The sequence below is a fragment of the Protopterus annectens genome, chromosome 17.part0, assembly GCF_019279795.1.
Source record: "Protopterus annectens isolate FY-2018-M chromosome 17.part0, PAN1.0, whole genome shotgun sequence".
Classification (NCBI taxonomy): Eukaryota; Metazoa; Chordata; order Ceratodontiformes; family Protopteridae; genus Protopterus; species Protopterus annectens.
This window is the reverse complement of record NC_056751.1, coordinates 343687999-343715019: the sequence shown is the minus strand read 5'-3', so window position 1 is coordinate 343715019 and position 27021 is coordinate 343687999. Positions and strand designations below refer to the sequence as shown.

Here is a 27021-nt window from a genome sequence, read left to right as displayed (position 1 = left end):
CTAGAAATGTTGTGACATAGTCTACTCAGATTTATTGTTAACCACTGCTACATCTTACCAATTTTCCAGCAATGTCCAAAGCTGCAGTAGCCTTAGCTATATGTGTTATATCAAACCAAACAGCCAGCCAGCTTCCAAAGCTTTAAGGCACCTTCCATGCACCCAGTCAGTCAGCTTGAGCTAACTAAAAAGACAGGCTTGAGCACCAAGCCCTTCAGACCTTTCCTGATGTTAAAAAAAGCACTTTTTTGCAGGCTTACGAGGATTCGCAGTCGGCCTTTGCTGTTCGTTTGCTGGGCAGATAAGTTCCCTTTGGGGAAAACCTTCCACATTAAAAAAATGTTTGATCTGATGTCACTTTTTATTCATTCCTCAACATATGGGTTCGGATCCGATCCTCATATCCAGTTTGGCTGCTGTTCTACAGCTCGTGAAAACCACAAACTCTTGCGATAGTCTCTTACCCATAATGCTGTAGTCTCCCTACTTCTCCAGATCTTGTTTGCCACCTTTGGAAACAGGTGTGGTTGATAAAGCTCTTGAGCAAATTTTATTTCTTCTAATGATAAGTATTTCTTCCTTTAACTTTTATATGTTTTTACTAAGGATCCTCACTTTACCAGTACCATTGGTATTTTACCATTTACCATAGTTGGTGACTCCCTTAGACTTTGCCGTTTCTTGGCAAACTCCTTTTTCTCCTTGTTGATCTATTCTTTCTATTACCGCTTGTCAGTATTTCTATAGTTACATTGTTTTTTTTTTTTTTAAAACACCTTCATTTAATCATCACTTGTGACAAAGGCAAATTTACATTTATACAAAAGTAATCAAACTGTATTAAATTAACATTAACAAACATTATATTTCACATATATTGATATATATATTCTTCAGTTCCTGCCCCCTTTTTTTAAATAAGAACCATCTTTATTAAACCATCACTTACAACATAAGCAGTCATACATTTATATAAATGAAAATGAAACACACCGGCACAGTCCTAGTTGCAAACATTTTACATCACAAATCATACTGACACGTGCCCAGTTGCAAACATTATGCATAATTTATAAACTACCCAATCACTTTCAGTCAATCATTACATGGCTCAGTTATGTCCTCCCTTCTTTTAAAACTCATTCCTCCCCTGTATATATTGTTCCCACAATTCTCATTTTTTTCCTGTGTAGTTTGCTCCTAGCCTTTTCTAAAGATCTCAATTCCAGTTGTTTTATTTCTGTTACTATATTCACTACCACGGTGGTGCAGCGGTTATTGTTGTCGCCTCACAGCAAGAGGTTCTCCCGTTCGATTCTCAGCTGGAGCACCTTCTGTATAAAGTCTGCATGTCCTCCCCACGGTTAAGTGACATTAAAGACATGCAGGTAGGTACGTGCGTGAATGGGTGTGCCTTCTTTGAAGTTTGGGCATCGGGCTGGCAACTCGTCACCATAAAAATCCACTGCCAATCATTAGCAGACCAGAGTTCCGCTGTGGCGACCCCTAACCGGGAAAAGCCAAAAGACGTTACTTGCTATATTCACTACTTCTAATACAGTAGGTTTAGATTTTGATTTCCATTTTCTAGTAATTCTTTTTTTGGCAGCCACCATAATTAGACACAGCAAGGCCTTACCATATCTAGGCAATTCCGATTCTGTATCATAGCTCAGAAAAATCTTTTTCATCACACAAATCTGCCCACCCAGCATCTCTGACAGTGCGTCCCACAGGGAATCCTTAAAGTCCGCCAACCTACTGAACTTCCAGAAAATATGTTCCCAAGTACCTCTTTCTTCCCCGTCACACCTTCAGCATTTGCTATCTCCCTAAGGAAAAATTCTTTGGAGTCTACTTGGGGTATAAAAATATCTATGTAAACATAGGAAAAATACTAAATCTTCTAGATTTTGTTGCATATTTGGTAGACATATATATGTATAGCCTCCCATTGTTTCTTTGTGATTTGCTTATCCAGTCTCTCTTCCCAATCCTTTAAAACATCCTCTGATTGATTCTTATAGTTAACCTGCAATATTTTATATACTGTACTAATTATTCCTTTTTTAATGGCAGCTTCTGTTCTAGTCTGTACTAAAACTGTAGCAGTTCTGTTTTTTTTTTTTTTTGTTTTGTTTAGGACCCCCTGCTTCTTTCTCATTGCCTATACTCTGATATCAATCCTTGATAAGGGAAGGCAATCTACCGTGCAGTCCAAATAAATACTTGGCCTCTTTCCATTCTATTACCTTTCCCTCTCTAGTTATTTGCTTCCAAAACCTTGATTGCTTTGCCAGTTTTCTCCAATAAATTCCAGCCTCCACTTGCCTATTGTCTGTATCCCTAATTGCAGTCATCCCTATCAGCAGAATCTCCTTTCTCCATTCCTGTGTTGTCTTAGTTCTTAGGATATATTTTCTGCTACTTTATGGATATAATATTCTGTATGATTATTGTTATTCTCCTTAAATACCTGCATCCAAAATCCCAGTCTCTCCTTATTTCTTGAGCTTTCCCCCTATTTCAGCATAATCCACTGAATTGTAGTTTTCTGCTTGTGATATGTATAGGAGCCTTAACTGTGTAGCTCTGAAATACCCCTTCAAATTGGGTATTCCCAATCTGCCCTGTTCTACTGGAAGAATCAGCTTATTCCACTTGACTCTTGCCATCATTCACTCCCAGACAAAGTCATTCAACTCTTTACTAATTGCTATCCACAACATCTTTTCTGGTTGGTAAAAATATGCCAGACCTGTGTATAAGATGTCTTCTTCTTTCGGCTTTTCCCAGTTAGGGGTCGCCACAGCGGATCACCTGTCCGCTCATGATTGGCAGTGGAGCTTTACGGTGTCAAGTTGCCAGCCCGGCACCCAGCCTTCCACAGAAGGCACACACATGCACACACTCACACCTAGGGCCAATTTATAGAATGAACTACTAACAAACATATAAAAATAAAAACTCTGGAAACATCATTCAAAAACATCTCAATCAGCACTTGTAGAAAGAATCTAAGTGTACCTGCTTTAGAGACACCAGATGTGTATATTTTTGCAACCTTTGACAGCATGTACTCATACTGGGTCCGAATGGAGAGATAAATCAGCAAGCAAGGGGGAGTATTGCTGAAACTGAATTCATCCTCAAGTCTTGGTGAGTACCTGCCCTAGTGGACCCTGTTTTTCGCAAAGTCTCACCAAGACGATACAAAAAGTATATTGTCATCCCCTTTGGTAAAAACTCTGTACCCATGAACTACCATATAAACGGCAGTCTACTTGACGTTGAATATGTGATGAGACATACGTGCATGCACTCACACCTAGGGCCAATTTAGAGTCTCCAATCCACCTACAGCATGTCTTTGGGATGTGGGAGGAAACCAAAGCACCCGGAGGAAACCCAAGCGACCACAGGGAGGACATGCAGACTCCACACAGAAGGCACCCCAGCTGAGGATCGAACCGGAGAACCTCTTGCTGTGAGGTGGCAACACTAACCACTGCACCACCGTGGCCGCCCACCTGTGTATAAGACTAAAGGGGCTAAAAACATTTTGACTGCTTGTATCTTGCTATCCTTATCTATATAACAGTTTCCATTTTCTCAGTTTTTGTATTGCCTTTTGTTTAGTGTCTTCCCACATATCCTTTGCTGCCACACCAGAATCGTTTTTAATCCATACCCCTAATTACTTCATTTTATCATGTCCACATAAATATGGATATTGCTGAACCAATTCATGTGTGGGTACATAATTTACTGCTTTTGCATTTGTTTTAGCTTCATAAATTTTGCATCCCAAAAAGAGTTGAAACTGTCTCAAAATATTCCACAACACTGTAATGTCTCTTTCTGGTTTTGTCAGGTATAAAATAATATCATCTGCAAATAGTCAGCTTTTCTTGACTACCATACCAATTATATCCTTGAATTTTTTACTCCGTTGTTTTCTTTGCTAGTGGTTTTAAATGTAATGCAAATAACAAAGGGGAAAGAGGACACTCCTTCCTGGTTCCTCTGCTCAAGCAGAAATTATCAGAGAGGACCCCACCCACTTCAGTTTTCACCTCTGATCCCTCATATATCCTGATAATCAACCTTATTATTTTTTCAGGAAATGCAAATGCTTCCATTGCCCTGCCCATAAAGTCACAGCTTACTCTGGCAAATGCTTTTTCTGCATCAAGACCCATCAACAACAATGGTATTTTTATTTTACATTCTGCTTCCTTCTGGATCATCAATGTTCTGTTAATGTTGTCAAATGTTTGCCTTCCTCCACAAAACCACACTGATCCATATCTATCAATTTTGTCATTATTTTTGTCATTCTTTTAGCCATTATAGACATGAACACTTTATAATCATGGATTAGTATTGAAATGGGTATGTATGAAGCTGGGTCTGATGGATCTTTACCCTCTTTGGGTATTACAGCTAACACTGCTTTCTTCCGGGATGTTGGTAGTCCTCTTCCTCTTAAAATACTGTTAAACAAAGCTTCCAGATTTTTTTATCAGTTTTTTCTCTCATATCTTCCAAACTTCAACAGGAATGCCATCTAGTTCTGGGGACTTAACTGTAGATTGGTTATATGTCATAATTTTATCTCATCTCCTCCTATCCTAACTGTTAGTAATTGAGCCTCATCTACCTCTAACCTTGGCATATTTAATGATTTCCATATTTCTTTGCTTTATACAGACTTTCAAAGAATTTCTGAAATATTTCTAATACCTGTACAGGATCTCTTGCTACCTTCCTTTTTATCATAGGAGGTTACAAGGCTAATGGCCCTGGGGCCATTACAAGCCTAGCCAAGAGTTTATACCCAAAAAGAAACCTCAGTCAGCACCTCTTGCCCCTGTTAGTGAATGACACAGGTGGAACCCCTGGGACAAATTTGTGTTTTCCCATCCACTCATCAAGGTTGCACTTGAAGAGGGTCAATGAGTTACTCTGTTTGATGTGTATGGGAAGTCTATTCCAGAGATGGGGCAGCCTCTGGGAGGTAAACCTGTCTCTCCAGCAGGTTTTGTTCATCTCACATATTAGATTCAGGCATTTTGAGTGGGTAATGCATGAGGGGTTAGACTTACGGATCTGGAGCATCTCTAGTAGGTCAGGGTCCAAGATTGCCTTGGAGGCGAGACACAGATCACTTCTGAGCAATCTGTATGATACCAAGTAGAGTGACAGTGATTGAGACCATAGATTCCCTTTATGAGGTATATCTGTGGCCTTTTCTGCAGATGTTTGGAAAGGTACATACCAAATGGGGCATTATACTCAATTGTTGGTCTAATGAGGAAGGAGTATAGAGAGTATATAACTTCCATTTTTCTGGATGTAATCTCTTTACTTATGAAGTGAACCAAGTAAAAGGCTTTTCTGACCACTGCCACTTTATCATGGTCGAATATGAGATTATCAACCTGAGTACACAGATCTCTCACCACAGGTTGTGTGCTTAGGGGGTTGCCATTGATGTAGTAATCAGTAAGGGCCATGTTTTTGCTGAATGGTATGATGATGCATTTTTTTAACATTTCAGTTCTATAGCTTGAGGCCATGACTTTGGCACCAGTCATTAGTGGCTGGGGAACCCACTTGCAGTATGTTAACGTCATTTGGGGAGTCAATGACAGTACCCAACTTACAGTCATCAGCAAATCTGGCAGCTACAGCCTTTTTATCTTTACCTGAACCTCTGAGAAGTATATGCCAAACATTAGCTGTCCCAGGGCAGGTCCCTGGGGAACTCCACTAGTGACAGGTCTGCTATCAGAGGTGGAGGCACCTATTTTGACCTTGAGGGTCCTGTCAGTGAGCCAGTTGGCCAACCAGCTGATGAGACAGAGATTTATGCCAAGTTGTGTTAGCTACTTGATGATGCCCGAGTGAGAGATTGTGTCAAAGGCCTTGGCCAAGTCAAAGTAAGCTGTAGGTACTGACTTTCCCTCAACCAGGGCCTTGGTGACAGTCTCAAAGAAGTCAGCCAGGTTCAACAGGTAAGATCTGCCCTTGACGAATCCAAACTGGGTGGGGTGAAGTGCTTGGAGATTGCCTATGTTCTTGTTTATGAGATCCATAATAATAAACTCCATGGCTTTACAGATCAGACTTGTCAAGCTAATGGGGCAATAGTTTCCAGTGTCACCAGTTTGTGCAAGGGGATGACAATGACAGTTTTCCACTCTGCTGGAATGAAGCCTGTGCTTAGGCTGTGGTTGAGCAGGTTGCTCAATGGCAATTCTTGCTGGAGTTGGTGCAGAATACAGCCTGGGATACTATCAAGTCCCATGGAAGCTGTGGTCTTTGCCTTAGATAGGGCCTTTAACACTTGATCTATGGAGATAGGAGGTATGGGACAAGTATCAGGGATGTCAAAATGCCCTTGGGGGTTCCTATCAGCATTTCAAATGTTGATAATGCCGAATTTAATTTCATCGACCTGAAATGTTCGAAATCTCAGAAGAGCGAACTGACAGAACATCAATTTCCTTCCCAGGGAAAGAAATCGGTGGGCCATCATCAGAGTTTGCTATTTCCTCCACTGTGGTGCGGTCTCGGAGTTGGTATATTTAAGTAGGGGGCGCACAGCCCCCCACTTGTGTTAGTGTTTAAAGTATTTAATTTTTTATTTTTTTTTGCATGGAACACTGATTACTTTCCCTGGGAAAGAAATTGATGTTCCATCAGTTCGCTCTTTTGAGTTTTCGAACATTTTAGTTCGATGAAATTGAATTCAGCGTTTTCAGCATTCGATATGCTGATATAGACCCGCCCTTGGGAGAGATAGGGGGGTGAAGTTATATGCTCCCTAAGCTTGGCAACAGTCCTTTCTACTTTCTGTTGCCTGAGTAGTTGTGCTAAAATGTTTTTGTGGTCTACTGTTATCAAAAAACAGTTGCTTAACAGCAATCTTTCTAAATTCATGCATATTATTGAGGTAATCCCTTATTTTTTTACTTAGCCTTCCGCAGTTGATCCTCTTATTGTTCTGTGAGAGTCCCCCTTTTTGCAGTATGTTAACATTTGTCAGACCCTCTAAAGTAATTATTGTTACTTCCTAACCATAGCTCCCCTTTTTTTTTTATTTCCACCATATTTTTAAAATCCACCTTAATTTTATCCCACTCTCTAGCTATATTTTCAGAAGTTTCTATCCCCTCTAATAGCTCTTGAGTAATCTTCACTACCCATTCCTTAAATTCCTCTGTTTTCAACAGATAGGTGGAAAAGCACCAGTGTCTCATTTTTATTTCATTACCCTGTGTTTTATTTTAGTCATTATTGACGCATGATTTGAAATAGTTATTGGATGCATATCAAGACCTTCAATTTAAATGCTGTGTAGCCTAGCCCAATTTTTATATCTTGGGGAATAATATGTAAATTCACTCCGAACTCCTGTTACTGAATTCACATCTTCCATACCAAAATGTTCATAAATTTCTTCAAAATCTACATTTCTTTGTTATACTTTCCCTTCTGGGCCCTCCAGACACATCTTCACTGTTGTAAATCAAATTCCAGTCCTCACATATAAGTAATATTCCTTGCTGAAAAGTGATTATTTCTTGCAGAATTTTGTTAAGCTGCATTACAGCAGTCTTAGGTGGACTATAAATACATGCCAGTGTAATCCTCCTCCCTTGGCAGTAGCCCCTTAGCACTACAAATCTGCCATTATTATCTTTTTTATCCTCTTCTGTCTTCCTTTGTCCCAGGTATCCCACTGAATAACTATCTTGAAAACCTGTCTTTATCAAATTTACATGTTCAGTTCTTTCCAAGCGTGTTTCCTGTAGCATAAGTATTCACACACTACATTTTAATTTAGTTCACTACTCTTTTTTTTGTATTTATCTGTGAGACTGTTGGCATTTAAAGACATTACAGAAAGCATCATTGCATTAAAAACGTATTATTTTCACCTTTTGCATATAACACCTTTTTTGTTAAATGGCTAGTTCCAACTTTTGTGTTAAAGGGATAAAGTGTTTGACAGGTTGAAATTTTATACACTTGTTTCTTGTCATATCCATTTGAGCCTATGTCAAATTTCCAAAACTTTTTGTTTTACCGAAAGCCCTCAAAGAAAAAAAAAAAAACAGAAACACCCCCAGTACCCCCTAAAACATATTAACTTAATACTAACACACACAACTATGTACATCTTCAAATACGGACGTTTTACCTTCCTAATAGGAAAATAAAGTTCCAAACTGACAGCCACACTGACAGACTTGAGTTAACGTGTAAGAAAGGTTGAACATGCTAAGATGCATAGTACACCCTGTGGTTTTACTAAGTGCTAATTCATAGGTTCAGAGGTTGGTAATAGGCTATTGGCCCTAGAGCCTATACAAGCCTAGCCATAACAATTACATGGCTATTTCTTCCCACACTATTTACTTCCCTAGACCCCTGTCTATCAGGGTGACTGACGTGATCCCCGGGGTGAATTTCTTTTCTCCCATCCAATCGTCAAGGTTTATTTTGAAGAGGGCCAAAGAGGCACTCTGCTTGACATGTATTGGCAGTCTTTTCCAGAGTCTGGGGAGTCTCTGGGTCAGGAACCTCTCACTCTTTTGCTTTTTGTCTTTTCTTGAAAACTCTCCCAGCTGGGAAAACCCCTGAATGCTTTCAGAGAATGTTATGTCTTAGCCGAGATCATTTGTCACCTTTTTTCCCTTCAGCCAATCACTTTTCACCAGCCTGTAGCTAATTTCGCTTTATCACCATGTCTCCATGGAGGCACTAGAACCAGGCAACCAGTTTCTCTTTATCAGATTGCATCCATAGAAACATGAAGACCAGCTGCAGAACTGCTACTGAGCATACATGTTTTTGCTAGAAAAAAAGCCTCATAATATTAAGTATTCTTTTTCATTTACTTGCTTACTCTTAAAACTTGTTACTAATTCTAATATTAATATTAATAATAATTAATATAATATAAATTCTAACACTAATGGTCCTTAATCCAGTCATTTCTCATGCAAGAATTGTCATGCTCTTTATCAGGCTTTTTTCATTGTATTGCATACATTTCTTAAAACTGAACAAGAAAGAAATGAAAAAAAAAACAGCAGTACCCCAAAACCCATTACACTTAACAATAACTGAGGAAACTTTATAGCATGCAAAGAAAACCATGCAGTACAAAAATAGTGCTAATAAGAAAAAAATCTTTACTTACATTTAACTTTCTCATTCCTCTTCCCCTCACCAAAGCATTTTTTAACATTAATGACATGAAGTAGGTAATGTGCTTTAGAGTCCCCCACAAATCCAACAAATTCTGAAAAATTCGAATGTATCCAGATTTTCTTGTTCTGTCATATTTCACACCCAATTATTGCATTGTAATTCCACATTAATTTACTGGTTTTATTACTGTTCATCTCCATCTCCCAGAACCTGTCACTGCTTCATTTCCAGTGTACTCTCAGTTCTTCTAGTCAGCCACTCTAACATTTTCCATTAAAACACTGGAAAAGATTTCACAGGTACAGTCTCTCAGTGGACTTTATTACCAGAAGAACAAGAAGCAGAATCTTTGTGTTTCACAGCTCACTTTTTGTTGGGACAAACTTTGCATGTACTTCATTAAAAATGGTTTTGTCCATCCAGGGAAGAATACTTTGAAGACAGCTGGGTACAGTAGTTTGAATCTCACACTTGTCTTGACATCCCCTGAATAGTGGAATAAATTTGCTTCTCCTCTGCCTGGTGTACAATGAGTAATCATTCTCCACAAACACTCTGCTGTCTCCCACTTTTAGTACTTTGTCCTTCTGCCACAGTTCTGTCAAAATCAACTCCTCCTGCTGGTAGGACTGCGTATTTACTATTAAACGTCTACATAGATTTTTCATAACCAGGTTTGGAGCATACACACAATGTGCCCTTTCAGCTAACAACTCCTGCTGTGAAATACCAGTCCAGTTGCTTATTTGTGCTTTCATAAAATTAAGCAGTCTGTTCCTTCCAGCTTCTGTGGAATAGCTGAGAGTCTCTGGTTTTCCCTATGTGCTCCATCTTCTAACTCAGTTATTGTTTGAAACATCTCTTCCTGAGCAGTCTCGTATTCAGCCAGCCTTTCATTTTGACCTCTGATTTTTACAGCTTTGTCACCTCATCTGAATATTTGTTAGAAAGCTTCTTCCATTTTTTCCACTCTTTTGTTGTTTATGTTGATATACTCCCATCAGTGTTTTGTTTATTTTATCCAGGTCTATGTGCAGTTGTCTTGTATCTTCCTGTACATTACTGGAATTCATGTATGGAGGTTGCATTGCTTTTTGCTGAAGAGCTGCAGAACTTTCCCCAGTCAGTGTTTCTTCCTTGCTTTTTGTAGTTGATTGTTTTCAGGTCCTCTGTATTTCTTTTTTCCTGGCATGCAGGTAGTACACTTACTAGCCAGTTACTGAAATGTACCCATAAACACAAATCCACTAGCCTTCTCTGCTGCGTTTCTGTTTTTACAGTGGGAGAGCTAGAATTAAGCTGTTACTCAATGTGCAGCCATCTTGGAAGTTCCTATAGTTACATTTGTTGGTAGTCTTTGATACCTATATTCTTTAAAAAAAAAAAAAAAAAAAAAATATATATATATATATATATATATATATATATATATATATATATATATAACATGTATGTCTATATATATATATATATATATATATATATATATATATGTGTATGTATGCATATACACATACATATATATGGGTCCTTGTTGTTTTATTGACAGTATGGTTCATCGAACCGTACTTTGTTGAAATTACTTTAGCGAAAGTGCATTTTATCAAAAAAAAAAACATGCCATTAGCATGTACCGTTAATTGTACATCAACGTATACTGTTGATGTACAACTTAGGTAACTCTTGTTGAGATCATAGTACAGTGGGGATAAGAGAATATTCCCTTTTCCCCACTGTAGTGCGATCTTGGAGTGAGAATATTAAAGTAGGGGGTGTGTGGGGAGTGCAGTGGGGCTTGCCCCCCTGCATGTCAGTGTTCAATGTTTTTTTTTTTTTTTTTTTTTTTATGTTTAGGTTTTTTTATTTGTCCGCGAAAGTGCATTTTCGACAAAATGCACTTTTGCGGAAGTCAGTTCATGGAAGTAAGGTTCGATGAACCGTACTTTCGAGTAAAGAACATAGACCCATATATATAACATATATATATATATATATATATATATATATATATATATATATATATATATATATATATAAAACTTTTAAAACTTTTTCTTAGTTTTTCTTGTTTTCTGCTTTTATATAGTGTTAGAGACAATGGGAGATAAACCTTTGGGTTTTAAAAAAAATGTGTAATGTGTGGGCACAAGATTCCACTCTCTGGAGCCCATCAAGTATGTGCTTATAGTTTAGGACCTGATCATTTATAGGACTCTTGTTCCATCTGCATGTGTTTTAATCCGAGGGCCCTCTTGGACCAGAAAAATAAATTGATTCTAAAAGGCCTCATTCCATAGGCCTTCTGAAAATCTCTTGCTGGAGTTCAACCCTCCAAACCGGATAAAATGGAGGCAAGAAAAAGGTCTTCTGATCAAGCTAGCTCATTGCACTCTTCTTCAGATCAGACCTCGGAGCTGAGAAAGAAGAGTAGGGAATCTTTGGATCTGACACCACAAGTCGTTGGATCCTACCACTTCAGACACCAGGTCCATCTCTTCAGATCCTACTCCCTCACAGCTGAAACCAGTTCCCAGAACAAGATATGCATTGTCTCTGGATCTAGTCCCATCTAATCTCCCTTTGCCATTCCTAGAAAGACATCATTCTGCCTCCATCACCTGTTCCCATTCATCCAGAGGTCTCACAGAACCAGACGTGAATAGAATGACGAGGATGTTTCTTTAGACACAAGTACAGATAGGAGTTCTCCTCTTCCCTACCCCAATGGGTCTGGAGGTCTTAGCTTGCACAACTCAACCTGTTTTGGCTCCTTCTGCAATCTCTCCTTCTGTTTCAGAGCCCTCTGATCTGAGTATACCTGTATTCTTGGATCCAACGCCTTCTCTGAGTGTATCCACTCGGAGTGTGTCTGAGTTGGAGAGCTCTCAGACCCAAAGCTTCATTGCCTGATCCGGGGGGGGGTGTCCACTCTTATAGGAGACAAGTTGAGCTGAACAACAGAATTAGGTTCTTTGCCCTAATTCTCCTGCTGGGGGAGTTACCAAGAGATGGTCTCCTTCACGACTGGCCCCCAGGTCTCTTCTGTGTTTGTCCTTCAACTCCCTTAATCCACAAATTTCTGCAGAAAGCATCTCATTTGAGGAGTAGAGTCATCCTCATTGCCCCTTATTGGCCTTGACAGATCTCGTTTCCCTTCCTCTGGCCTCATCTAGTTTACCAACCTTGGATTCTGGATCCAATTCCAGACCTCCATCTCATCCAATGGATTTGACTCACCCTGACATCTTGGACCTCAAGTTAATCCCATGGTTTCTTCAATTCCAGTGATAGCCAGACAGCTTAAGCTATCTTCTTCAGTGCACCACATTCTTTTATCTTCTCTTAAGGCCTCTACCAGGAGAATCTACAAGAACAAGTGGAAAAGATTTGTCGTTTGGGTGCAACAACACAACATGGCCCCTTTTTCAGGAGCTGTCCATAAGACCCTTTAATTCCTGGCTTCCATTTTCAGTAATATGGCTAGTTCCGCTACAGTTAAAATCCAGCTAGTTGCTATATTCAAGTTCCATATCGGAATTGATAATTCTACTTTAGCATCTTTGTCTTTATAAAGCTGTTGTAAAAGGAGGATTTTTACTAAAGACCCCCTTCAAGGACCCCACTCCATTTTGGGATCTTACCGTAATATTACATGTCCTAACCCAGAGTCCTTTTGGACTTACAGCAAGATGTGAACTAAAATATTTAACTTGGCATAGCCATAACATCAGCTGGAAGGGTGTCACACCTGCAAGCCTTATCTTCTAAGCCTCCTTACTTAATCTCTCACAAGGACAGGGTATCTTTAAGAACCGAACCTTCCTTCTTCGTAAGGTGGTGTCCAGATTTAACATTAATCAAACCATTAGTCTTCCTGTACTCATTCCAGATTTCTCTAACAAAGGTGAATACATGTTATATTTATTTGATGTTCACAGACAATTACATTTTTATATGTGCAGAACTGAGAAATTTAGGAAATCTGATCAACTGTTTGTGACCTTTTCTGAAACCAAATTGGGTCATCTTGTTTCAAAAGTAACTTTATCAAAATGGGTGACCGATTGTCTTTCCTTTTTGTATATCAGGTTGAGTCTGGTCCTGTTTAAACCCTTAAAGCCCAATTCAACTAGATATGTGGTGAGCTCATCAACCTTCCTAGGCAGAATTTCCATAGACGATATTCGTTCAGCAGCAACTTGGGCTAACTCTCATACCTTTATTATTTGTTATAAACTGGATCTGGTCTCAAGGGGAAGAGCAGCTTTTGGCTCTACAATACTCAGGAATATCCTTTCTTAGAGTCCACTCAAGGATTCAGGTAGCTGGGGACTCTGTCCCATATATTGAGGAATGAATGAAAATGGACAACATCAGATAAAGAAGTTATATACTCACCATAACGTTCCATCTGTGTTGTCCATTTTCATTCTTCCTCAACTCCCCTCATTCTAGCCCCCATCCAAATTTCTCTAATGACTTCTGGAAGAGTGGGAGAGTGCTCAGCAACCAAGTTCCCTTTCTTTTACCTCCAGAAAGTGATTTTTCATAGTATGTAAAGATCTATATTGTACCGTAGGGAGCTGCAAACAAGATCTGGAGGAGGGGGACTACAGCATTAAGGGTAGGAGCTTGAGATTTTGTGGTTTCCACAAGCTGTAGAACAGTGTCCAGGTTGGATCCAAGGATTGGATCTGAACCGATATGTTAAGGAAGAATGAACATGGACAGCACAGATGGAACATCATGATGAGTACATAACTTTTTTATTGTACTTTCCTGTTTAGAAGTTATTTTTAGATTTTACTGTACTTTTAAACAGGTGTGCACTTTTTCCTGTCAGTTTAAAAGCTATTTAAAGTAATTAAAAAAATAAAGTTTCATTGGGGTAGTAGACTTGTTTTCCCGAAGAGACTCAATATTCTGAATCTGAATAGGAAGATGAAGGGACAGATAAAGGGTTTTCTGATTCAGATTCAGAGGAGAGCTCAGTTTTGGATTCTACCAGTGGGTGTTTCTCTTTCTCTGAGACTGTTTCCAGAATTTGCCAGTGCTTTTTTTTTTCAGTGATAGAATACGTAAAATTCTCAGTCCCTCAGAAAATACTGTGACCTGTTACACAAGGAATTTCCAGAACCTTCATCCATTCCTGAAGTTGTGTCAGCTCTGGTGGATGTGTGTGACTACCTGCAATTTTCCTGATAGCCTCCTGCCCCTAAAAAGGCAGATATAATGTATAAAGTGACTCATCCTTTTAGTTTTTATGCACTACTTCCAAACCTGACCTAGCAACTACACCTTGAGTTAATCCTGCTGCTACTAAAGATTGTGTTAATGCCATTCCTACTCTTTTTGACAAAGATGGAAAGATTATTGATATGTACAGGAAAAGGGTATGCTTGTGTAACTTTGATTTTCAGAATTTTTAATTGTCAAGCTCATATGTTAAAGTTTATTCCAGTTGTGAAAGGATGAGGAATGTTTTCTTTGCAGTTTCGTCTTGTGAGGAAAAATCTGCTTTAAATGATTTAGTTTCTTCTGTTTTGCAGGTCGCAATTCATTGTTTACAGAGTGTGTGTATGACTCAGTTGATAATTATTCCAGGGAGTAATTCCTTAACCAGCAGACCAGACTCCTATATTTCCTCTCTCCTTTAACATGTTGTCTCATGGAGTGATGGAACTAGTTTTTTTTTGTCCTAAGCTGGGAAAGGTTTTTGTTCAAGGATGTTTTTAGTGCCAAAGAAAGAAGATGCTTGTAGAGCAGTTCTGGATCTTTCTTTCCTAAACCTGTTTGTGATAGTGCCCAAGTTCAAAATGATGTCAATTCACAACCTGTTAACTCTTCTTCCTCCTGTTAACACTAGATTTAAAAGATGGTTATAATCACAACCCTATTCATAGTGACTTTGGGTGTTTCTTAAGCTTTTGTGTTGTGTGTCTGGATCACATTTTCAGTTCTCTTACCCTACCCTTTGGACTATCCACCACATCAGGAGTGTTCATAAAGTGTCTAACTCCATTTATAGGCATCCTACATTTTGTCAGAGCAAAATTGTGTGCAAGACAAGCTAAATAGTGCAGAAAGGAAAACCACTATTGCCTGGGCCAGAAGGAAATCACCACAGTGATCTTGGGCGATTCCTTCTGAATCTTCAGAAGTACTCAGGATGTCAGTGGAATGGGTGGGGCGGAAAAGCATGCAGAAGCATTACTGTCTAAGGAAAGAAAAAGGCATTTGTCTATCAGCCCTTCTTGCATGGAGACCTGAAGCAGTATCTGGCCCACCTGACTGTTCAGAGAGGAGATTGAACCCCAGCTAATCCGGCTGACAAGAGGTTCTTAACACAGAAAACTGTTGTACTGCTAGCTCTGACCTCTACACGAAAAGTGCCTGAATTTCAAGCACTTATGATGAGTCAACCCTATTTCATTTTTCACAGTGACGTTTTCTTTGAGAACTAATTTTTCAAGTTTACTTTAAGCCAAACTATCTAGCTCTCCGTTTTCTTTCCTGAACCTAAAAATGAAGGAGAGAGAATACTCCACAACTTAGATGTGCCCAGATAACTCGGGTACTATCTTGACAGAACTAAATCTTTTAGATCTTTGGATCAATTAATTTCTTGTGAAGGTAAGAAGGGACAACTTGTGCCAGACTATTTCCAAATGGTTGTCTCAGGCTGTTGCCTTTTGTGATACGCATCACAACAAAACTGTTCCAGGCAGAGTCAAGGTCCACTCTTGTCAGGGCCTTAGCATCATCTTTGGCTTTTTTCAAAGGGTTGGATTCTAGAAGTATTCTAGAAGCAGCAACTTGGTCCTCTGTACTTAAGTTTGCAAGGTATTATTATTTTTTGTTTTTTTTTTCCTTCTGTAGGACTAGATCAGGCTTTGCTATAGGACCATTCTCTATGGGCTTCTGGACTCTTTCTCTTCCACCACCCAAGGTATTATTGGCTTTTTTTCCCTTCTGTAGGTCTAGATCAGGCTTTGCTAGGACCATTCTCTAATGGCTTCTGGACTCTTCATCTTCCACCACCCAAATGTAGCAGGGTAGAGTAATCTATCCATATATCTAAGGCTATGGCAGCAGTGATCAATGTGATGAACATAGTACAGTTGTATAAGTAAAGTTACCATAACAGTAGATGTTTGAATGGTCACTGATGCAGTAGCCACTCCCTCGCTCTTCCCCCTTGTTTTTTTGTGTGTTGTTTATATTAGGGTATGACACTTATTTTTTTGTTCCTAGCAGTTTCTTTTCAGGGCTCAGCATCCCTCTCTGTTGAAATGAAAGCTCTGAGGGGCTTGGCACCCAAAGCTGTCTTTTTAGTCATTTCATCTCAAGCTGATTGATAATTTGGGCACATGGATGGTGCCCTGAAGCTTTGGAAGTTGGCACATGCTGATTGATGGTTTGGGCACATGGATGATCCCCTGAAACTTTGGAAGTTGGCTGGTTGTTATATCCTTGGCATGATATATCCCATATAGCTAAGACTACTGCAACAGTGATCATTCAAACATCTTATGGTTAAGTTTACTTGCACAATTGTACTTTTCTGGCCTTTCAAAAATACATAGAATTTCCCTAATTTGGTCATTACACAGTGGCAGAATACAGATTCATTAGGTTTTACATCTATTTGAGTGTTTTCCATGGGTATTTCGCAGTGTGAACATGGGATATTTTTACATTCTTAACAGTAATGCTTTTCCCTTTACTGATACAAATTATTATCAGACATTTTTACATTCTTAACAGTAATGCTTTTCCCTTTACTGATACAAATTATAGCTAAGTGACCATTCTTCCCATACCTGTAATAAGTTAGCCAAGATATAGACCCATTTTGTGTCCAAGGCAATACTGTCTTCTTAACTAGTGGTTTGGGGACATGGGAACAGTATCATGCAAACAATCATTAGGGCCCATAAGATGACTAGCCATGTACATCTTCAAGTGGACATGCACTGAAAAGTTCATGACTCCCTTTTCAAGTATTTAATAGTCCTCACCTGGCAAACTGAGCATACATGACAGCCCTGGTGTAAATTTTTGTCCATCAAACCAATTTTCAAGCCTTAAATGTAGTCAAAGTAGTACTTTGTTTGACTTATAGTGATGACTTTTTCCATAGGGTTGGAATATATTGAGTTAGGAATGTCTCTTTCTCTCCAGCAAGTCCTGTTTATTTGTTGCTGTAGACTTAGATCCATAATAAGAGTGTTTGTAAAGCCACTGGCTCTGCAATGAAACGGGAGGTGAAATAGGATTAGGTCTTTCATGCTTTGTAGTGAGACATAGGCCACCTAGGAGGGGCCCATAGACTGCTGAGTATAAAGAAAACTGTGCTTATCAATTGGTATAATTGAAGGATTTAAGGTCTTTAATTTTATTGGCAAAGTATCTTTGGGATTTTCTAGTTAAATTATGTATTTCAATTTATACATGCTAAAGGGGGCATTGCAGTCATTGATGGGTCTAATAAGGGAAGAGTACACTGGAAGAATGACTTATTTGGATCTTGAATACATTCCCTTAGAAATTTAATGGGCCAGACAGAGGGATTTCCTGATGCTCGGATGAGAGATTTCTCCTCATAAGTACCCAGATCTTTTACGACCATGTCTGTCTTTGAAGACATACCATTTATAACATATGAGGTGGAAACAGCTTTTTTTGCTGAATGCTACTACTCTGTACTTTTATTGCATTTAACTTGAGACAACTTTGTCACCAGATGTGAGTATATGCCAGCCCTTGGTGGAGTTGTTTAGTATCAGTAGATAACAGTAGCAGCTTGCAATCATTAGTAAAGTTAGTCAGTCACATCTGGGATATTGGACTGGATGCCTATAAAATAAATGAAACAGGAGAGGACCCAGCACTGATCCCTGTGGTACCCCACTGTTTACAGTTTTATGGTTTGAGAGGGTACCAGAGGGAATATTAAATAGCCAGTTTGCAATCTCAAGTTTAACATAGGGATTTACATTACATTTGTTTCATTTTTGGCAAAATCAACATGGGAGAGAGTGTGAAAAGCCTTAGGTAGATATAGATAAGCAGTGAGCACAAAGTGACCACTGTCCACAGCCTCTGTAACCTTTTCAAAGAAGCTTACTAGGTTTAGGAGACAGAACTTACTCTTCACAAACTGAGACTGAATACGTAGAGGCTTAGACAGTGGACACTAGGCACTGATGAGAATGTAGCCTGATATGTTATCTGATCCAGTGGAAGTATTATTTTTAGTCTTTGACAGTGATTTTAAGACTTTTTCCAAGGTGAATTCAGAGGAAACTAAATTTTCAATGATAGTAGGCAGAAAAAGTGAGTCAGTGGAGTAAAGTTAGCACTAAATCTGTCTGCTGATATGTTGGCTACGTCCTTGGGAGTGGAATATGTGATAGTATTATAGATGAGCTCTGCGCATTGTTGGACATTATTCTTAATTTCCTGATATAATTTATGAAAAATTTGTAGTTTCTTTGGGTATCTGTAGCAACCTTAAGCTAGTACTCTGGTTTACGTTCCTATTAGTATTCTTTTTTTAAGTTCATATTTGGCATATTTCAGTGTGGTCCTGAGATAAAGTCTGGGGAGTTCTTACAACTTTTTGTCACTTTTCTTCTATTGTTATCCATTTTATTAATGTCTGACTTCCACTAGAGAGGATTATTCCTTTACTGAATATTTTTTTAGGACAGATTGTTACTGACATTTCTGTGCAACTGTTTAGGTGTTAGGCTTAAATTTATACATTTCAGTTTTAAAGTACTCTTTGCTAGCATACATTCAACTGTAATAATGAGTTTATCTGAACTTTTGGGATCACTTTAATATAACCACTTTCTTGTATCGACAGGCAATGCTTTTTTAAACCTATCCTCAGTAAGCAATTCAAGCATTTAAGCTTGGTGTCCAGTTTTAACCACTAACAATATATATCGTGCATTTGAGCTGTTGCTGTCTTTACTGGTATGAAGTCCATCTGTGAAGTTTAGTAGTTTGCATTTCAAGAGTAGCAAATGCCCTAGACAAAAGTTATTTTTTCAGCTTTTATAGTGTAAGTAAATCTGTACCTTCTATTGAAGTGTATATCTTTAAAGCATCTCCATTCAGCTATGAAGAGAGGATTCTGTCCCTAAGGCCGGAACTCTACAGCAAAAATAAGGTGAGAACTATCTGTTTATTGATGATTGCTGAGACATGGCTGCATAACAAGATTAATGATAGTGCTGTTAGCTTATGTCAAGCTTTGTGTGGAAAGGTCAAGGGAGGCGGTGTTTGCATCTGTGTGAATGAAAGATGGTGTAAGAACTGCAAGATTGTTCAGTCACATTGCTCTGATAATCTAGAGTTTCTGTCCTTACAATGCAGACCTTTTTATGTAACTAGAGAGCTAAATGGAATATATGTAACAGTGGTATACATTCTACCCAGTGTGAACACCACTGAGGTCCTGAACAATTTTTATAACTTATCTGTGAGCTGCAGAGGAAAAACTTAGACTTTGCACACGTGCTTGCTGGTGATTTTAATCAAGTGGATCTGAGAGAGGTGCTACTCCACTACTACCAATTTGTAGATTTTCCTACAAGGGATGCGAACACGCTGTACAAGGCATATTCTAATATCAAAGGTGCTCACAGAGCAATACAAAAACCTAACTTAGGAAGCTCTGACCATCTTACCATCATGCTTCTACCAGCCTAGAAACCAGCTGTGATCAGAGGAAAGCCCACAGTTAAGCAGATCAGGGTCTGGCATGAGGGGGCTTAGGAATGTCTCCAAGACTGTTTTGACAGTACCTGCTAGGACATTTTCAAAGAAGCAGCTGTGTCAGATGAACAGGTGAACATAGATGATTACATGGAAACTGTAATATCACGAAGTGTGTTCATGATGTGTCTCACATCAAAAGCATCACAATCAGAGCAAACTAAAAGCCACGGCAAAACAACAAAGTCTATGATCTCCTGAAGGCAAGAAATGCAGCATTCAGGGTCAAGAACAAGAAGGGTCTTGGTGAAACTAGAAACAACCTAAAAATGGGTATTAAAGAGTCCAAGAGGGAAAATGGAAAGAAATTACAAAGTCAGTTTGCAGACATGAGGCGCACCAGGAGTCCCTGGCAAGGGATACAACAGATTACTGACTACAAAACCAGGTCAGCTCATTGTGAAGACAATATTGAATTCCTGGACAGGTTGAACTCCTTTTTTGGCAGATTTGCAGAGAAGAACAATGTGACTGCTGCAAGGCTACCTATCAACTAGGAGGAGGTGGTGCTCTGCCTCAACTCCATTGAAGTGAGATCTCAACTTAAGAAGGTGAACCCCAGGAAGGCTGCTGGTCCTGATAAAGTACTGGCCAAACTACTTAAAGGCTGTGCAGACCAACTATGCTCAATTCTAACTGATAATTTCAACACTTCCCTTATTCCTGTTAAAGTTCCCTCTTGCTTCAAGGTGACGAATATTGTCCCTCTCCCCAAAAAAGCTAATCCAGCCTGCCTGAATGACTACAGACCAGCTGCTCTAACTTCAAATGTCATGAAAGGCTTTGAGAGGCTAGTTAAAAGGTTTTTTTTTTTGCAAACTTTCCATCCACTTTCGACCCTCTACATTTCACTTATCAGGCTAACAGAGCCCTTGCGGATGCTATTTCAATGGCACTGCATCTCTCACTTGATCATCTGGAGGGAATAAACAACTATGTCAGGCTGTTGTTTATTGACTTCAGCTCGACATTCAGTACAGTGGTTCCTGTGCAGCTTATTGACAAGTTTATACATTTTAGAGTTAGCAAGCTCATGTGCAACTAGATCCACAACATCTTGATGAACAGACCTCATATTCAACACTGGTGTTCCTCAGGATTGTGTGCTAAGCCCTCTACTGTTCACTAGCCTCACCCATGACTGTTCTGCAAAATATAACGCCAATCACATTATTAAGTTTGTGGATGATACGGTTATGGACCTCATGAAAGGGGAGGATGAAAGAGCTTACAAAGATGAGGTCTACTCATTGATTGATTGGTGTGCTAAGAGCAACCTTGACCTGAATGTCAGTAAAACAAAAGAAATCATTATAGACTTCAGGAAAAGCTCAACAACACAGTCACTGCTCATGGTAAATGGTGAAGAGGTGGAAAAGGTCAAATCTACAAAGTTTTTGAGGGTGCACATTTCAGAGGATTTCTCTCTTGGACTGTGAACACTGAACAGTTGGTCAAAAAAGCACACCAACATCTCCACTTTCTCAAAATGTTCAAAAAAGCAAAGCTGTCACCTGCTGTTTTCACCACATTCTACAGAGGAGCAGTTGGGAGCATTCTCATTAGTAGCTTCACAGTTTGGTTTGGGAACAGTACCATAGCAGAAAGAAAGAAGCTACAGAGCATGGTGTGAGTTGCCGAAAAAATCATGGGCAGCAACTTACCTTCAATCCAGGATCTCTTTGCAGCAATAAGCAATAAATGTGCATCCAAAATAATTTGTGACTCCTCTCATCATGCACACGGCTAGTTTACACAACTGTCTTTGGTTAAGAGATATTGGAGTATCTGCTGCAGGACAACCAGATATGTAAACGGGTCTATATCACGTTGTTGAACTTTTAAAAGTTCGAACACCATATGGTTGACACCATATGTTCGAACTTTAAAAGTTCGACAACGTAATAAAACAAAAACACAAAAAAAACCCCACAAAAAACTTAACCTGAAGGTTGTAAGCAGGGGGGCAAGCCCTCCTGTACCTCCCACACACAACCCGCTACTTAAATGTACCAACTCTGTGATTGCACTGCATTGCAGGAAAGGGAAGGCTTCCCTTATGGCAATCTCCGTTGAAACAGTCAAAGTTTTACAAGTTCGAACATATGATTTCGACTATATGACGTTCAAACTTGTAAAAGTTTGACAACGTGAATGAGGCCCTACTTAAACAGCTTCTACCCAATAGTGTTGAGACTTATAAATTCTACCAGCCCCCGATTATTTAGTCAGTAATCATTCACAATACGTAACTCAGCTGAAAAGTACACAATATCTTTTTTTTTTTTTATTCTTTGATGTAACAATATATTTTCTTCTTCATGTGCAGTTGCCTGTTATTTGTCTGATGTAGATGAACAAAGGAAGAACGTCTTAACATGTGGAATCCTACTCTGTCATGCTGCTATGCAAAGTATTCTTATGACTGTCTGGGGGGGCTTGGGTGTTTTTGCTGTTATTGTTGGTTTATTTGGTCTTGTATTGAATACCTTTTTTTTAAATTGAAATGTGATAGTATTCTTGTTATCTTTGCTTTCCTATGTACTCTCTCGTGAGTTGATACTCGGAATTTCGTTTAAGCTGCACTTGTGTAGTCTTAAATGACAGTCAAGTTTACTTTGACTTCATTTTTGCTCCATTTCTCTTGTGTATCACAATGCTCAAAAGGAGCCAAGTATGACTATTTTTTTCTTCCTTGGACAACTTAGTTAAGGTGGTGTAGTTTTTGGGCTCACTAATGCACAGGCAAAAAAAATTTCACTTGCTTCTGTAATCTCACTAAATGCAGGTTTGTAGCTGTCCCTGTCTAAGCCAGGAATTTATTCAATTTCTCCATGAATTACTTTGGTTCTAAAACACTTTAGTGGAGTACAGACACAGTTCTGTATTTAGTAACTGCAACTTCCGTTTAACATACACTGAACCATACAGCTCATTTTAATATTACAAGTGTTCATTCATTCATCCTACAGCTTGAAATGTTACACAGGTGTAGACACAATTTTTTAAAGACAGGAAAAATACAGCAGTAGGAAACTTCAAGTTTCTTTTTACTTTTAAATGCAGTGCAAACAGTCACACGGTTCTCTTTGTTGTAGGTTTTTAACACACGTCTGTCTGTTGGAGGGTATTCGCAAAGAAGAACAAAGTACTCTCTTGCAATATGAATTACAGATACAGCTAGATGTTACACAAAAGATGTGATATTTTGAAGACATATGACCCAGAACTAATAGAATGCAGATCTTTTTTTCAGCTCAAAAGTTGTTCTATTTAAGTTTACAAAGCAAATTTCAGAATTAACATGTATGCCCTTCAGCAGAAATATGTTTGTGAACAGCATTCTCCCAACTTTTGAGTAAAAAGTCTAAATATACAACAAACTCCTAATCAAGCTAAAATGAAGTTGTTGCAGCCTCTGAGTGAATCTGTTTTACATCCAGAGTATCTGTCTCTAGGCCTATGGTTATACATTTTTCTAGAGCTTCCCATTTTAGGCAGTCAGATTTATCCTTCCTGCCTGATAATCTGTTATCAGGCATACATAAATACATGTGTGCGTCTTTGATATGTATATTAGACGCACACACACACGCAGCCAATATAATGTCAGTGAGGAGAAGTTGCACTTTCTGATTCACTATTCAAGTACGTATCTTTAGAAGATTTTTTTGAAAAATACTATAAGTGCTTGCATTTTTTAAAGCTACTACAGTAAAACTCAATTTGCATGCAGACAGTACACCTCTAAGCTAGACTTTCAACTTGACTGGCTCAATGGCTCTAAAGATTGTCCCTAAGAAAACTATTTTTTATTTTGTGGTGGCCATCACCTATGATCATGTGATTTCTGAGCAATTCATAGAGAGAGGATGTTCCTGAGCACTAATCTATGCCTCCTAACATTAATCTAGTTTATTTATATCCTTGAGTGGCAAGAGTCCTCCATACTTTGGAGATGCACTGCCAGCTCAAGTTTTACCTGAGAAGGTGTGTGAGCTCAGGAAGACAACCCAGTTGTCTTCTTTGCTCTTAGCAGGGATTGTCTTTCTGTGGTTAATTAAACCTTTTATAGCTGCATTGTAAGCTGTGTTACCTTTTGCCAGTAGACAGCTAGCTAACTAACTACCTGTAGGAAGATGTGGCAAAGACCACTGCATGGATATGTGATTGCCTCTAGAGTTACAGGCATTTGTGCAACAGCCTCTTAGTCATTGGTAGGTATGTTTATCAAGCATTATTGCGAGGCTTCTCATTCCAAGATCTGGACCTCTTTTGGAATGGCACACTTTTTCCGTTTGGTCTTCCTCCAACTCTGGCCTTCCAGGGATCTTTATTTTATTTCTTTTCCTGGATAGTGCACTGATCAATATTGACCAATTTCAGGCTTAACCTGGAGTAGTTCAGACTATATACATTGTAGTGAGCAACCACAGTGCAAGGTACCATCAGGCAGTGTGTGATGTACAGTATATACATTAGTTTTTAAAGTGGGCCAGTGTTCAGTAAATCTTGAGAGAGGAGAAGAGAGTCAGAAACCTGATAGGTTAGATGATATGTGCTGTGTTGAAGCAGGAGCATTTGGTTTGGATGAAGAAGTGCTTTTTTGAGTTGTATTCTGAATTTGGAATAAGTGTTGATTTCTTTAATGTTGATGGGGAGAGCTTGCCTAAGATTAGGTGCCTGAGAGAAGAAAGCATGTTCAGTACTGTGGAGTTTGGTTCTAAGGGTAAAGACAGTTGGTATGGCTTATGAGTAGTGTCTCAGGTTGTATGAATAGTTTTTTCATGATATCTCCCTGCAAGAGGAGTAAATGTGTGGAGTTGGAGTAGTTTGTAGGGTTGGGATCCTAAAAGTAGTTTATATCTTTGTTTTATGGGAAGCCATTTGGCTTTTTTTAGGGTGATATAGTGATGGTCATAGAGAGGTAAGTTTGCAATGCATCAGCAGAAGCTGTTAAAGTCTGGATTGTGGCAATGGTTTTCTTGGAGGCAGATACAACAATTGGGAGACTGTATTCAAGTTGAGAAAGGAGAACTCTTTTACCAATGGCTGCTTTGACTGGTTGGGATAGAAAAGGAAGATCCTTTTTGCCTCAGAAGAGAAGGGAGTTTATTTTGGCACTCGCTTTGTCTATGTTGAAGTGGAAGTTTAGTGACTAATATTTAAAATTTCAGTGTTTAAAATTTTAGTTTAGGTTCTTCCCAACAATAACGTACTATAGAACGCCTCTGATATAGATGTAACAGATATATACTTAATTAAGCAGTTGGTCTTTAATGAGGCCTTTTGTAGTATTTGTTAATTACTTTCCTGCCATTCCTCTATGTGAATGGCCTATTCATGTAGTATCTGAATGATTTCCTATATTTCTGACAGTTGTATGATTTTATACTTTCAGGTTTTTCCGTTTCAGTTTGTGCTCACTCAGTGCATAAGGACTGAATTGGATAGGTCAGCAAATGATGGTCCCTCCTAATTCTGTACATCACCATGATGTGCACTAGTCAAAGACAGATCTTCAACCAAATCCATTTCTTGAGAAAATTGTGAATTGCACCTAGCTGGAGATATTAGAAGACGAAATCCCAGTGGTAATCCACAGCAGAATGCCTCCTCATAGATTATATGATGCAGTAATATATATATGTATATGTATATATATATATATATATATATATATATATATATATATGTGTGTGTGTGTGTGTGTGTATGTTGTATGTGTGTATGATACTATATATATGTGTGTATGTATGTATGTGTATATATATATATATATATATATATATATATATATATATATATATATATTACTAAAACACTTCTTAATATAAAAGAATGATGAAGGAGCCAGTAGCTAAGCTTTCGTCCTTTTAATAGTATCAAGAACTTTATCAAACAGTAAGATGAAAACCACAGTATATATACCCTAGTGGGTGTTGCCAAAAAAGAGTAGACAACTGAAACCAGACAGTAAATAAATAATGTAAATATCAGAGCCAATAAAAAACTGGAAATTATACTAAATTCCAAGGGTGAGCAGTGTCTACATAAACAAGTGCTGTAGCAGTACAACTAGTGAAGCAAAAACAAATGTTAACATATGCTTAAACATAAAAGTTAAATATATTATCTAACAACATGTTTTGAAGGACCTTTTTTGAAAAACATTATAAAAAGCAGACTCTCAATAATAAGACAGTGTTTGGGTAAGAGGGGAAACTTTAACGTTGCCACCTGAGAACACATTTAATATTTAGGCTTTCATTCAAACCAGGCGGTGCATCTGAATTGAATCTAAGCTGCCAACTTAATTCTTTTACTTCAAGTAGTGTATTGATGTCACCAAAGAAGGAATCTATCTTCTGTAATATAAGAAAAGTGAAATTGGCAAAGTTATCACATAATAAACTATGCTTAGCAAGGGCATTTTTGGAATCATGCCTTCTAATTGCTGCCAAATGTTCTTTTATTCTAGCAGAAAACATTCTAGAAGTTTTGCCAATATAGAACGCAGGACAAGAATTGCACACTGCTGCATAAATAACATTCATAGATTTGCAGTCTAAATGACTATGAAACTGGATTCTGAAATTATTGTGTTTAAAAACATAAGCACTGCCCTTGAAAATGTATGGGCAAGTGACACAAGTGCCACAAGGAAACATACCAACTGTATTGTCTGAAGAAGTGAAAGCATCTAAAATAAAGTGAGAGTCTCTGTTATCAAAAGCTGTTCTAAGAGACTTGGTTCTCTTGTGTAAAAAAACTGGAGTCATTCCTAATTTATTAGACACCTCTTGACTATTTGTCAAAATATCCCAGTTATTGAGAATAATATTCCTAATGGGAACAGCATCCCTACAAATAGGGATAGGAAAAGCAAGTGCCACAAGGAAACATACCAACGGTATTGTCTGAAGAAGTGGAAGCATCTAAAATAAAGTGAGAGTCTCTGTTATCAAAAGCTGTTCTAAGAGACTTGGTTCTCTTGTGTAA

The 27021-nt window shown here is 38.5% G+C and overlaps 1 protein-coding gene across 1 annotated transcript in view; it reads left to right on the top strand.

Moving 5' to 3' along the window:
• Window positions 1-27021, top strand: part of LOC122791730 (signal peptide, CUB and EGF-like domain-containing protein 2) — a 1774756-nt gene that overhangs the window by 749846 nt on the left and 997889 nt on the right. The gene's annotated exons all lie outside the window — the stretch shown is intronic.